Source organism: Podarcis tiliguerta, assembly GCF_965153285.1.
Source record: "Podarcis tiliguerta genome assembly, chromosome: 5".
Taxonomy (NCBI): domain Eukaryota; kingdom Metazoa; phylum Chordata; class Lepidosauria; order Squamata; family Lacertidae; genus Podarcis; species Podarcis tiliguerta.
The window spans coordinates 92,955,265-92,969,180 of NC_139538.1; positions in this window are offsets into that span (position 1 = coordinate 92,955,265).

Consider the following 13,916-nt stretch of genomic DNA (forward strand, 5'->3'; position numbering starts at 1 on the left):
GGACTGTATCCAACTAGAAACATTTTGTGTTAGTTCTTTAAAAAAGTAAAATACCAAACAGACAGATTTTGATCTGGATATTCATAGAATCATAGAGTTGAAAGGGTACACAAGGGTCATCTAGTCCAAAGCCCCACAATACAGGAATCTCCTCTAAAGCATCCATGACAGATGACCATCCAACCGTCTCCAATGAAGGAGGGTCCACAACCTCCCAAGGGAAACCCTTCCACTGTCAAACAACTCTTACCGTCCGAAAGTTCTTCTTGATGTTTAGTTGAAATCTCCTTGAAGCCATTGGTTTGAGTCCCACCCTCCAGAGGAGAAAACAAGCTTGCTCCATCTTCCATGTGATAGCCCTTGAGATATTTCATGGTGGCTCTCATCTCTTCCCTCAGTCTCTTCAATTCCAGGTTAAATATATTCAACTCCTTCAACCATTCCTCACAAGGCTTGGTTTCCATAACCTTGATCATCTTGGCTGCCCTCCTCTGCACACGTTCCAGCTTGTTTTGAAATTGAAATACTTTATTGTCACTTGTACAACTTGTATACAGTGAGATTACACCCCCCCCCCCTCAGCTCTCTTAGTCTTAATTCCCCTCATTTACTGATGCACACCCATAGAATCATAGAATCATAGAGTTGGAAGAGACCACAAGGGTCATCGAGTCCAACCCCCTGCCAAGCAGGAAACACCATCAGAGCACTCCTGACATATGGTTGTCAAGCCTCTGCTTAAAGACCTCCAAAGAAGGAGACTCCACCACGCTCCTTGGCAGCAAATTCCACTGTCGAACAGCTCTTACTGTCAGGAAGTTCTTCCTAATGTTTAGGTGGAATCTTCTTTCTTGTAGATTCTTTCTTGCAGATTACTTCCCTTGATCTGGACACTATACTTCTGTTAATGCAGCCTAGACTAGCATTAGTCTTTTTTGCTGCTGCAACACACTGTTGACCCACCAAACCCAAAAGTCAGTTGCCCTGTTGTTATCTTTTCATTCAGCACCCTAACAGCCCATGGATAGAAGCTGTTCTTTACCCTGTTGGTGCGACTAATCATGCTTCTATATCTTCTGCCTGAGGGCAGGAGATCAAGAAAGTGCCAGCCAGGGTATGAATCATCCCTGAGAATTTTCCTCACTCTCCTGAGGCAATGTTCTTCCGCTATTTCATCCAGCGGATTCATGGGACAGCCCATAATATCTTGTGCTGTATTCACCACCCTCTGTAGGCACTTCCTATCAGTTGATGTCAAACTAGCGTACCACACTGTGATGCAGTATGAAAGGACACTTTCTATTGTTGACCGGTAGAAGAAGATGCCTTCAACATCCTTCTTAAATTGTGGTGCCCAGAATTGGACACAGTATTCCAGGTGTGGTCTGACCAAGGCAGAACAGAGTGGGACTATTACTTCCCTTGATCTGGACACTATACTTCTGTTGATGCAGCCTAGACTAGCATTAGCCTTTTTTGCTGCTGCATCACACTGTTGACTCATGTTAAGCTTGTGGTCCCCCAAGACCCATAGGTCCTTTTCACATGTCCTGCTAGTAAGCCAGGTGTCCCCCATCCTATATTTTGATATTGGTAGGATCATGTCTGCAGAGCACAAACCTTAACGGGATTTGGATCCCTAATCGGACTTGTGAACACTCAGCAAACACAGGGAACTGGATGCTACAAATGTCCGTTACCAGAGTTGTAATCCTGGGAGTTCCTCAGATACATACAGGGATGTTCCTCCTTCTTGTAACTCTTCACACTATGCAGTTACCAGCTTCTGAAGTTTCTCCCATGTTTTAGGAACCGCTTTCCAGGCAATGTTAGGTGATGCATTTCAGAGAGGGAGGCCTCAGAAGCTGAACTTCACACCAGGGATGGGCAAATGGTTTAATTTTGGTTTCTCAGTTTTCCAGTCCTCAGTTCCTCACATTTCCACATCAGTTTGTAATTATAAAAAAAAATCCTTACGAAAATTCACCAGCATTTTAGTGCAGATTTCCCCTAATATATACATGTTTGTGTGCAATTTTTTCCTAACATACACATTTTTGCAGAGTAATTTCCCCTACTATAAAGCTTTTTTTTAAATTGCTGTTTTCAATAATACGTGCATTTGGGTATACATTATTTGCCTGGTAAACTGCATTGCATAATTCAGGGAAGCGTAGGTTTCAAGGGACGGCTGTGTTTTGATTAGTGTATCATTTCTGAAAGTAATACTTAGGTAGGTTTGCCTTTATATGAAAAACAAATTAAATTTCTCCCCAAATCCCTATTCCGCACATATGGAGTTCGTACCCCTTAAGATTATGGCCTATAACTTTACTTTCACACACCATGAAATGATTTTTAGGTTGGACTCAAATGGACTCAGCTCAGTTTTTATGGTATCTTAAAATGAATCAGAATGTTGAAACGGGATTAATGGTGGCGGGTGAGTAGCTCTGATTCCCTCGCCACTCACCTCCAAACTTTACTCTGAATTAAGTCCCAGTTTTATGTATCATAAAATGGTCTGCAACTATATTCCTATGAATCTGACCCACACAGTTGGAAGAGACTCCTCAATCCTTCATACTACTTTTATTTAAAACCCACTTAGAAATAAAATGTATAAATTTGGCCAGTTATACCCCCACCCCACCCCTAAGACAGACCTCTCTCTCTTTTCTTTGGCTACTTTGTATGGTTATTTTAGAAACTGTTAAAGAAATTGACGTTTCAAGGTCAGTTTAAAAAGCCATTTGGACATTTTCTCTCAACGTCTGGATCTATAAAAATAATGTAATTATGGATTTAAAATGAAATAATTTAAAATTATTTAAAATGGAATGATTTTACCCCTTAGTGACCTATTTTTGTCAGTCGTGTCATGTTTTATGATTTATGTATGTATAATTTTGTAACAGAAAGTCCTGAAGAATATATATATAGGTTTCTGCAAGCAGTTCAATACCACAGAACCAGTTCAATGTAGAATTGAGAGGATTAGTCAAGGACATTCAGATTAGAGGGTACAGTTAGATGTTTTAAAACAGGGGTCCATATGATTTCATTCTGTTGCAGTGTTTTTCAACCCTATAATCATCTCCCCCTTTAAGATAGTACCAAAAGGTCTACTTGCAAAAAATAAATAAAAATAAATTGCTACCTGTGAAAAGTAATAATTAGCACACTGCTAAGTGGTTAATGAGTGGTGTGTTTGTTTGTTTTTTACTGTACCATCAATATGGATTCTAGTTTTGCTTCCAAGATGGCAGTGAGCTCTTAAATGTACATATTGATTGTACTCTAGCAAGCAGTAATTTCTGAAGGACTCTTCACTTTATGTGTAAATATTTTGCCATCAGAACAGACAGCTTCATAGAGGTGTTCAAAATGCAAATTATTCCTACGGCAGCAAAACTAAGGGACGTGACTCTGTCAATAGGTCGAAGTTTAATTTCAATCTCCTCTCGCCCATTCCATTGTCAGCAGCAATTTTGCCCACGAAGCCAGAAGTTGTTCACCTTTATAACAAGCTTCTGCTTAAATCCTGGTGCATATTTAACATCCACAACAGGATTTGTGTGGTATCAAATCTTGTTTATTGGACATTTGTCATCCATTTCCATGCGGTCATTGTGGTGATCCATTTAGCCCTGGATATTTCTAAATCCATATTTTGTGACCGTGGTGCTTTTCAATTCATTTTCAATTTATGCACCTAATAGGCTGGCTAGGTGAGATTAAGAGATGGAGACGCTTGCCCAAGGTCACCTCCTGGGTTTTCCAGTTGCACGGGGGCTTATAAAACCCTGATCCATGTAGAATGATGTGCACACTGGCCACAGCCGCCGCTAGAATATTAATTGCACAAAATTGGAAAAGCCCAAATACCCCAACGATCAGAGATTGGCAAACAAAATTATATGAATATGTTGATTTAGCAAAAATGACACAAAAAATCAGAAACCAAAAAAATACAAAGTTTATTAGTGACTGGAATAAATTTATGGTATACATTGAAGGAAACTACAGAGACTTAAAAACTATAGCAGGTTTGATATAAGTCTTACGACGCGTAAACCAGTAACAATTAATAGCTGCAGAAAAAAGAAAGAATTTTTATTAAGAAGCCCGAAATCGGGAGGGAGGGAGGTCAAGGGATGTGTAGAGAAAAAGAGAAAAAGATATAAAGATTCAAGGAAGAAGACAAAGAACTGTAATGGATGTTAGCTTTGTGCTATGTATGGGTATTTCTTTTGGATTTGTTGATTTGTCATTTTTCTTTTGGTTTTTTTTTTCTTAAGAGAAACTCAATAAAAAGAGATTTAAAAAATTAGAATGATGTGCACACTGGAGGCTTTGATAGTATACATCTCTTACTGGGTTTGGAACCATGTGCACAAATGGATATTGTATGTATTGCTCAAGGACATCATGCAATTTCCAATTTGTGTGTGTGTGTGTCTTTCTTATGTCAGGAAACTGGTAGCTGCAAGCATAGACCTGACCAAGATCATCAGCCCTGACAGTACAACTCAGCAGGAGTAAAGGCAGATATTGACTTCAGCCTGGTTTGGTTTCTGTGAATTTGGTTTCTGCGAATTTCAGAGCAATGTGCAGATCAGGAACTGATTTCCCTTGGAATTTCACAATCCTCCCAATTTTGTGCTATACTTATTGTCTCAAAAAATAGTAATGCCAAAATGTGTGGGAAATGTGTATTTAAATACACATACAGTGGTGCCTCGCAAGACGAAATTAATTCATTCTGCGAGCTTTTTTGTCTTGTGAATTTTTCGTCTTGCGAAGCACGGTTTCCCATAGGAAATGCATTGATAGTTTCCCATAGGAATGCATTGATGGTTTTAAGAAAAAGGCGCAAGACGTTTTCATCTTGCGAAGCAAGCCCATAGGGAAATTCGTCTTGCAAAACAAAAAATCTCTTTCGTCTTGCGAGTTTTTCGTCTTGCGAGGCATTTGTCTTGCGAGGTACCACTGTACATTTGCAGTGCCTGAAGACAGTCAGGTCATGTATCTACAGCAGTGATCAGACGAGGAATGACCACTTGGAAGAGCGCAGATAGAAGAAACATCATGGTGCATCTGCAGCAGCACAACCGGACGCCTTCCTCTGCCCCCGCTGCAACAAAACATGTCTCTCCCCTATTCGTCTCTATAGTCACAGCAGGCACTGCAACTTTCCAGCAGTTTGACCTCACCCCTCCCCAAAGATGAACTCCTCCATTGTCTCCCATGACAGGCAGATGCCAACCAACCAATGATTAATAAGGATTTAAATGTAAACTCCATTGAGATGTTTTAAAAATAAAAATAGCAGATTAATGTGAAAATGACTCAGACACAAAGGAGGAATAAATGGATCCTTCCATTCCTGCATCAGAGTCCATCATTTGAGCCAATCACAGAAACTTGCAGAATTGGTGAGCACACGGTTGAGATGATTCCTAGACAGATCAAAGCCAGCGGCTCTCAAATCCAAAGCCAAGCAGTTTGGGAAGCGTGGGATAACCAGTCTCGTATAACGAACATGCTTAAGTCCAACTAATGCATGACAGGCTTAATACCATAGAGTAAGCATTCCTGGAGAGCTTTGCTGTCCTATTTCCTGTGTGAGAGCCAGTGTGGTGTAGTGGTTAAGAGCGGTAGTCTCGTAATCTGGGGAACCGGGTTCGCGTCTCCGCTCCTCCACATGCAGCTGCTGGGTGACCTTGGGCTAGTCACACTTCTCTGAAGTCTCTCAGCCCCACTCACCTCACAGAGTGTTTGTTGTGGGGGAGGAAGGGAAAGGAGAATGTTAACCGCTTTGAGACTCCTGAAGGGGAGTGAAAGGCGGGATATCAAATCCAAACTCTTCTTCTTCTGTGGAGGTAACGCTCCACTTTGCGAAGGCAAACCTTGCACCAGACATGCAACAGTGTGTCAAGGAGCCTTGCACCTGCTTTCCCTGACCTTTTGCCTTCTTGGCTAGAAAACAGGGTTTCCTCCCTGACCTTTTGTCCCCTCACAATTTGTTTGTTAGACATATCGCTTGGCTGGAGCATGGCGGGGGACGCAGACGTGATCAAGTATCAGGGGAACATCTGAAGGAAACACCTGCTAACACGTGTATTTGCTAACACTGGAAATGTGCTTAGATGGAAGTACGTTAAGTTCAGGATGGTTTCACTGCTGTTTCCAATTGTTGACTTCTGCTAATAAAAGGAGCCTCAGCAGAGCTAGTCGGCAGCTTGCTTGGAGCATGCTTGCCAGCGTGCTTCTGCACAGCTCACCTGCATCCAACCTCCTGTTGTCTCCGTTATTCCTACAATTGCCATTATCTTGGGAGGAAATAGATAATAAAGCCTATTGTCCCCTCCCCCTCCCCAGTCCACCTGGGAAACCCACCATATGAAGAGGTCAGGGCTGGTTGCTCCAGCTTCGCTGCATGGCTCTCACTAGAGATGTGGCCCAGAAGTTGGGGATATGAGCATCCATCCTTTATCACTCGCTGAGATTTACCTCTCGGCACCTTTCCCCCTTTGCAGAGACAGGGGACCTCTTAGGATGGTTCACCCTCATGGGTTGATAGATCCAGTTGTCTTCCATAAAGCTCTGGGGGATTTTCCAGGCTGATATGGCCGGTGCTCTTGTCGAAGTCTTGGCTGATTTGGGGAATATGCAAACCTGCCCATGGCCCTGAGCCCCTTCTCTTGTTACATGAAACCCACTTGGCTCCTTGGGGCACACAGAGCCAGCCTGCCCACAAGGTGAGTGGGGGAGATGCTTCAGTCAACGCCCCCCCCCCCCAGTCTCTGGGATCAGAGAGTGACTGATGGCAATGCTCTGTGGGATGCTTCCACTCCCGCTGAGAGGGGAGGCATCCTGCCACCTAGCTTTCCTGGCTGGTGATGGAGGAGATCTCCCCACACCCAGCAGTGAGGTGAGGTTTTGCATTGGCTTCTCCTGAAGGGGAGAGCCAATGAAAAATCCTGCTTTCGGGCAGGAGGGGAATGATTCAGAGAGGATACCTTGCAGAGTTTGCACCCCCATTGTGGGGGGCGGCAGAGGGAATGTTTCATCTCAGGTGCCAAAACACCTCAGGCTGTCCCTGGGTACACACCAGGCCTCAGAACAATGAATTGAGCAGGGATACATCTTGAACACAAGTGGAGGGAAACCACTTCTGGGCACCACAGTTCAAGAAGGACACTGACAAACTGGAACGTGTCCAGAGGAGGGCAACCAAAATGGTCAAAGGCCTGGAAACGATGCCTTATGAGGAACGGCTAAGGGAGCTGGGCATGTTTAGCCTGGAGAAGAGGAGGTTAAGGGGTGATATGATAGCCATGTTCAAATATATAAAAGGATGTCACATAGAGGAGGGAGAAAGGTTGTTTCCTGCTGCTCCAGAGAAGCGGACACGGAGCAATGGATCCAAACTACAAGAAAGAAGATTCCACCTAAACATTAGGAAGAACTTCCTGACAGTAAGAGCTGTTTGACAGTGGAATTTGCTGCCAAGGAGTGTGGTGGAGTCTACTTCTTTGGAGGTCTTTAAGCAGAGGCTTGACAACCATATGTCAGGAGTGCTCTGATGGTGTTTCCTACTTGGCAGGGGGTTGGACTCGATGGCCCTTGTGGTCTCTTCCAACTCTATGATTCTATGATTCCAGATGAATGAAATCAAACACTGGGGAGAGAAGTGCTTTTTTTAAACCAGCTCTGCTCTTGTGCCTTGACAGGCAGAAATCCAACTGGTGAAGCTTTCCCCTTTCTGTTACATCCATGTCAAGCAAAGTTTTGACAGATGAATGCCAGGCTGCTAATAAATGCAGGGAACTACAAAGTGTGGCAAACAGAGAAACGGGGGGGGGGGGGAGAGAAATGCATCTAATGAATATGGCGGGGGCAGTACTCAAATTGCGATCTGGCACCAGTTCTGCATCATGTTTCACAAACATACACAGAAAGGGAAGCCAATTAAGCTGAAATATTTCATTCTGTCAGAAAAGGTTTAAAGGGGTCAAGCATTAAAGACAATTAGTGAAATATCTGTTGTTCCGGGCCCTCTTTAATGATGAGCCTTTCTGCAGAACTAGATGAACTCATATAAACAGAGAAAATCCTGTAAAACTGGTGTGTTTTGGACCGGATTCTGGAACAGGAGAAACTTCTTATGAGAAGTTACACTGAAAAGATGAGTTGGACCACTGAAGTACATGGGGCTACCTTTGAAGGTGACCTGGAAACTGCAATTAATCCAGAATGAGGCCTCTAGACTGGTGACTGGGAGTGGCCACCGAGACCACATAACACCAGTCTTGAGAGATCTGCATTGGCTCCCAGTACGTTTCCGAGCACAATTCAAAGTGTTGGTGCTGACCTTTAAAGCCCTAAATGGTCCTGTATACCTGAAGGAGCGTCTCCACCCCCATTGTTCTGCCCAGACACTGAGATCCAGCGCTGAGGGCCTTCTGGCGGTTCCCTCATTGCAAGAAGTGAGGTTACAGGGAACCAGACAAAGGGCCTTCTCGGTAGTGGCGCCCGCACTGTGGAACGCTCTCCCTTCAGATGTGAAGGAAATAAGCAGCTATCTTCTCTTTAAAAGACATCTGAACGCAGCCCTGTTCAGGGAAGTTTTTAATATTTAATGCTGTATTGTTTTTAACACTTGATTGGAAGACGCCCAGATTGGTTGGGGGAACTCAGCCAGTTGGGCAGGGTATAAAGAATAAATTATTATTATTATTATTATTATTATTATTATTATTATTATTAGCCTAACGGGGAAAAGAAACCCTTCCCCAAGCAAGTAGTAACGGAAGAAAGGCAGGCATGAGATGGGGGAAGGACGTTTCAACATTGCGCCTTGCCATCCATTGTTACTCAAATGCAACTGGGTGGTGTACTTGCTGCCATGCAGTTCTGAATGGGAATGCAAGGATCCTTTCACAGAGTCCATGATTACTGGGGGCTGGAGGAGACTCTTGAGAGTCCCATGGACTGCAAGAAGATCAAACCTCTCCAATCTGAAGGAAATCAGCCCTGAGTGGTCACCGGAAGGACAGATCGTGAAGCTGAGGCTCCAGTACTTTGGCCACCTCATGAGCAGAGAAGACTCCCTGGAAAAGACCCTGATGTTGGGAAAGATGGAGGGCACAAGGAGAAGGGGACGACAGAGGACAAGATGGTTGGACAGTGTTCTCGAAGCTACCAACATGAGTTTGACCAAACTGCGGGAGGCAGTGGAAGACACGAGTGCCTGGCGTGCTCTGGTCCATGGGGTCACGAAGAGTCAGACACGACTAAACGACTAAACAACAACAACAAAATTCCATTACCATTTGCATCCAGATCCTAAAGACGTCATCCCCAACCGGCTCTTTCCCGATTGCCAGGCTCGGAAGGCTTTGTCCTTTAGGCACCAATCCAACCATTGCTTCCAGGATTCATGAGAATTGATACCTCACATTACTGTTGTTGCTGTTGCTGTTGTTGCATTTATATAAAAAAAGAAATGTCCCAGTCTCCCCTCCCCATATCTCTCAACAGCCCTGCATCATGATCACTAGCCTCATGCGGCAACACAAATATTTGCCCAGTTAGCAGCCCCTTTAAAAAGAAGAAGTGGAAATATGTCGACCGAAATGCCTGGTGCAGTCCTCACAGCTAATTTCATCTGGAGAACAGCAAAAGGCAGAAGGTCAACAGCATTCAATGCCAGCCTGCATGAAATCCTACACGGAAGTCCATTGGGAATGCAAGTCTTTTGCCGATTCTCTGTTTCCTTCACTTCCACCTGCATCTCACACCCTGGAACAGCCATAGTCAATACTTGAGTCCCCAAGCCAGTTTCAATCTTAGTGAGAATCCTACGATACAGAGGAAAGGAAAATCCACCCCCCACCCCATTCCCAAATCAAGAGCACTTTGGAAACGCAAGTGTCTCTCCCGCCTCTCTGGTTCAGATTATTGGTAGAAAGCGCTGTCTCTTTTTGTCAGAAATGTGAAACGAAACACTCACCCACAGAATATTTGCCTGAAGGCTGAGCATTCTGTGGATTGTTGAAGGAATTCCACCCTCTCAATAAAAGCATGTTTTGGATCACCAGGTTCTGCTTTCAAAGAAGTCTCGGAAAGATTATTTTACAGGCCACAGACATTAAACTACATGGAGAGTATTTTTATTGCAGAAAGAAAGAAAGGCAGGCAGGCATATAAGGTTTTCAGGCAAACTACACCATTCATGTTGCTTGAAGGATTGTTTTCAGTGGAATATGGTAACCAGCTGCCTACAAATGGGAAGAAATTTTCCTTCATATTTGCCGTCATAGAGGTGTATGCCTACAGCTGAATACCTGAACAAGACATTCAGGGAGAAGAGTCGGTGGAAGAAGACTGGAAAAAATTCAGAGTATATTTACAGAAATATTGCAAAATTAATGAATGTTAGAAGAATGCTGGAATGAAGTTATATGGTTTTAGCAGAAACATTATAAGGAATTAAGTGAAAACTGATTGGCAATGGGCCAAAGTGGAAAATTCAAAGTTAGATTGTGTTAAGATTAATTATAGAACAAAAAAAATGAGAAAGATGGAAAGGATTTGCTGAAATAGCTATGAACTAGAATACAAAAAAGGGAGGTGTGAGGAGGTCGATGAAACAAGTAAATGAAAAGTAAGGATATGGAAACATTGGATGTGTTTTTAAATTTTTCTAGGTTTTTTTGTTGCTTTAATGCACTGTTTTTCTCTGTTTTTCTTTTTACTTTTGATGTATTGATTGTTAATTTTTTTAATGTTTTTTGTTGTCTTTCCTTTTTTCTTTTTTTCTGTAATTATTAAACCTCTAATAAATATTATTATATATATAAAAAAAGACATTCACTTCAGAAGGAAGTTACCACCAAAGAGAAATCAGTTGTTTGCCAAGGAAACTCTGTTCCGAGTTGAAAATAAACTCTACAAACCAAAAATATTTTGTGTGCTTTTTTGGGGGGTGGTTCAAATTTCAAGTAATTTTTTTTAAGAAAAACAAAATCCCAAAATGGAGAATGGAGGTGCCAGAATGCAAGAAGGGAGAGGAGGGAGGCATTTGTAGTGGGTGTATGTGAGCAGTTGTTGAGACTGGAAGCTCAATGTGGCAAATAATTGTCTATTTTGTGCATTGCATGCTGTAAAGCAGATGGTGCTATATAAGCAATAACCATTAACCACAGAAGTGGTGTTGACTGAGAAAAGAGAGCTGTCCCACAACTGTTATTCCGAAATGTTTCCTATGGCTTCTGGGATTTCCTCAGATTCTACTCACCCGTTTTTAACAGGGCCTCCATGAGAACTAGTGGAGTGTCTTTCAAATGAAACCCAAGATCATCAGTTTTCAGATTTCATGCATGCACAATGAGTGAATGTATCCTGGCAACAGAAGCTGTCTTCCCTACAGAAGCCTGTTTCACCTCCTAAAGCTTATCTGGTTATTAGGCATGCTTAGATCTTTCACTTTTGGGGTTCAGCTGGCATGATTAATTTCACGCGGCTGAACAAATTTTGAGTGTGCAATTTGATTCATTAAAATCATGTCCAAGGTCATAAAGCTCAAACGTGCGTAGAGGAAGGCAACCCAAATTATAAAGGGTCTGGAAACCAAGCCTTATGAGGAATGGTTGAGGGAGCTGGATCTGTTTAGCCGAGAAAAGAGGAGACTGAGAGGAGACAGGATAGCCAATTTCAAATATCTCAAGAGCAGTCACATGGAAGAGGGAACAAGCATGTTTTCTCCTGCTCTGGAGGGTAGGACTCGAAGCAATGGCTTCAAGTTACAAGAACGGAGATTTGAACTAAATATCAGGAAGAACTTTCTGGCAGTAAGAGCTGTTTGACAGCGGAACGGACTCCCATGAGAGGTGGTGGACACTGGATGGCCATCTGTCATGGATGCTTTAGTTGAGGTTCCTGCATTGCATGGGGTTAGACTAGATGACCCTTGGGTCTCTTCCAACTCTACAAATCTATGATTGTATGGCACCTGGTTACCTAAGTCAAAAATATTTTGAAGTCCTCACAAAAAACCATCAGCATTTTTCTACTGACAGACACGTTTTTGCAAGCGATTTTCCAAAACACAATGAATTTTTCTGCTTGTTTTCACCAATATATTTCTCTTTATGCATTCTTTCCCTTAAAATATGCATCATTGTACATATTTAGGGTGGGACAGACAACTGCATCAAAAAATTCAGTGTGACTCTCATGGTTTGAACATTGTTTGGGTAAGTAGGAATTAAGCCAACTGAACTGAATTTCTCCCTGTCCCTGCAGGGCTGACACACACTCCTTTTTAAATAAATAGATAACATTAAGACTCAGTTGACTTTACCATTTTGTGGAGTACTTTTAGGATTGGCCTTTCACCCTATTTCACATTAGGCCTAAGCTCACAGTGATTCCCAATGAACTTAGGTCTAACAATTGCCACATTTCAAAGTGGAGTTTTGCTGCAGTTTCAGGGGAGCGATATATTGGCTCTCGAGCACCAGAGCGACTGCACATGCTGACCGCACCTTTAAAGCAAGGAAAAGGTTGACGGTGTGCTCTGAAAGCATGTCAGCCGGAGTTAGAATTGCCTGGACCCAGCTAAAATATGTGGTGTCAAGCACATGAAGTAAAAATTGGTATTATAACACTACAGGGTACATTAGGAGGAGCACTATTCTGCTACGTAAGTAACCTTGTTGAAACCGTTTTGGCTGCTCTTGCAAAACTGACTGAAAGAGTCAACCGCTTCTTTCAAGGAGTGAAGCCACATTGCTGTTGCCAGAAAGCGCCGACTTTTCCTGTGGACATTTGGACTCTAAGTAACCACTTGTAAGTAAAAAAGAAAATTGGATTTTTTAAACATCGTAATTTGGCATTAAAATGGGAAGGTCTAAACGGGAAGTCCACCTTCCGTTTTGTAAACAGATCAAAGCAAAGATGTCGCAAGCTAAAGCCTGGGAAAAGTATTTTGTAAAACATTAAATTTTCATCATCTAAGATATCGAAACCCCCTTGGAAGCAGGAGAAGAGGGGGGAATTCTTTGTGGATTGTTTAAACCTGCAGGAGAGTGAGTGAGACGAGATAATTTACCACTGTTTCGAGCCTGGGATCGGGCTGTCAATAAGATTGACGATTTGAGAAAATTATTAACTGGGAACGGAATACATCCTGATGGACAGTTGAATAAGAGATATATATCTTTTTCATTGTTCCTTTTGCACTTAAAAAGGAGAAAAGTTGAATGGTAACTTTGTTATTGGATTCGGACTTGGAATTATAAGGACAGATACAAATAGAAATTGTTTCCTATAGAGGGAGCTTTTGAAACTGTTGCAACAGCGAAGTGGAACTTTCCACTAAGAACTAAGGTCTGTGTGAAATAAGTGACCTTGGATAAGACCTTGGATAAGAATGGCAAAACAAGAAGTTCTAGTGAATGCATTTTACAAAATAAATGCTCTGTTGGAACAACTACATGAGAAGACAGACTTGACGGTAAAGAAAATTGACAATTTGGGACAAAATATAACTGATTTGGAACAAAAAGTGAACATCTTTACAGGAACTACTCGGGATGTGACTCAGGAACCCATTTTGAAATGGCAAGCTCTGGAGAAGATGACGGAACAAACTACTTCTGTATCTCAAGAAACTCAAGTGAAGGTTTTGGCCCCACAGAAACAATTTGATGGACATAAGCTGAATTCAGAGGTGATGGAGCTTGAGAGTCAGATATGGAGAGACGGTACCCCGCTTGGACCGAAGAAGGGAAGATGGGCAGATTTCCCTATGGAGGGAGGCACTGAGGGAGAGATTGGAGATGCGGAGTCCTTTAGCCTTAAAGGGTCCTTGGAGTATGTCCTGGAGCATCTTTTGGACTACA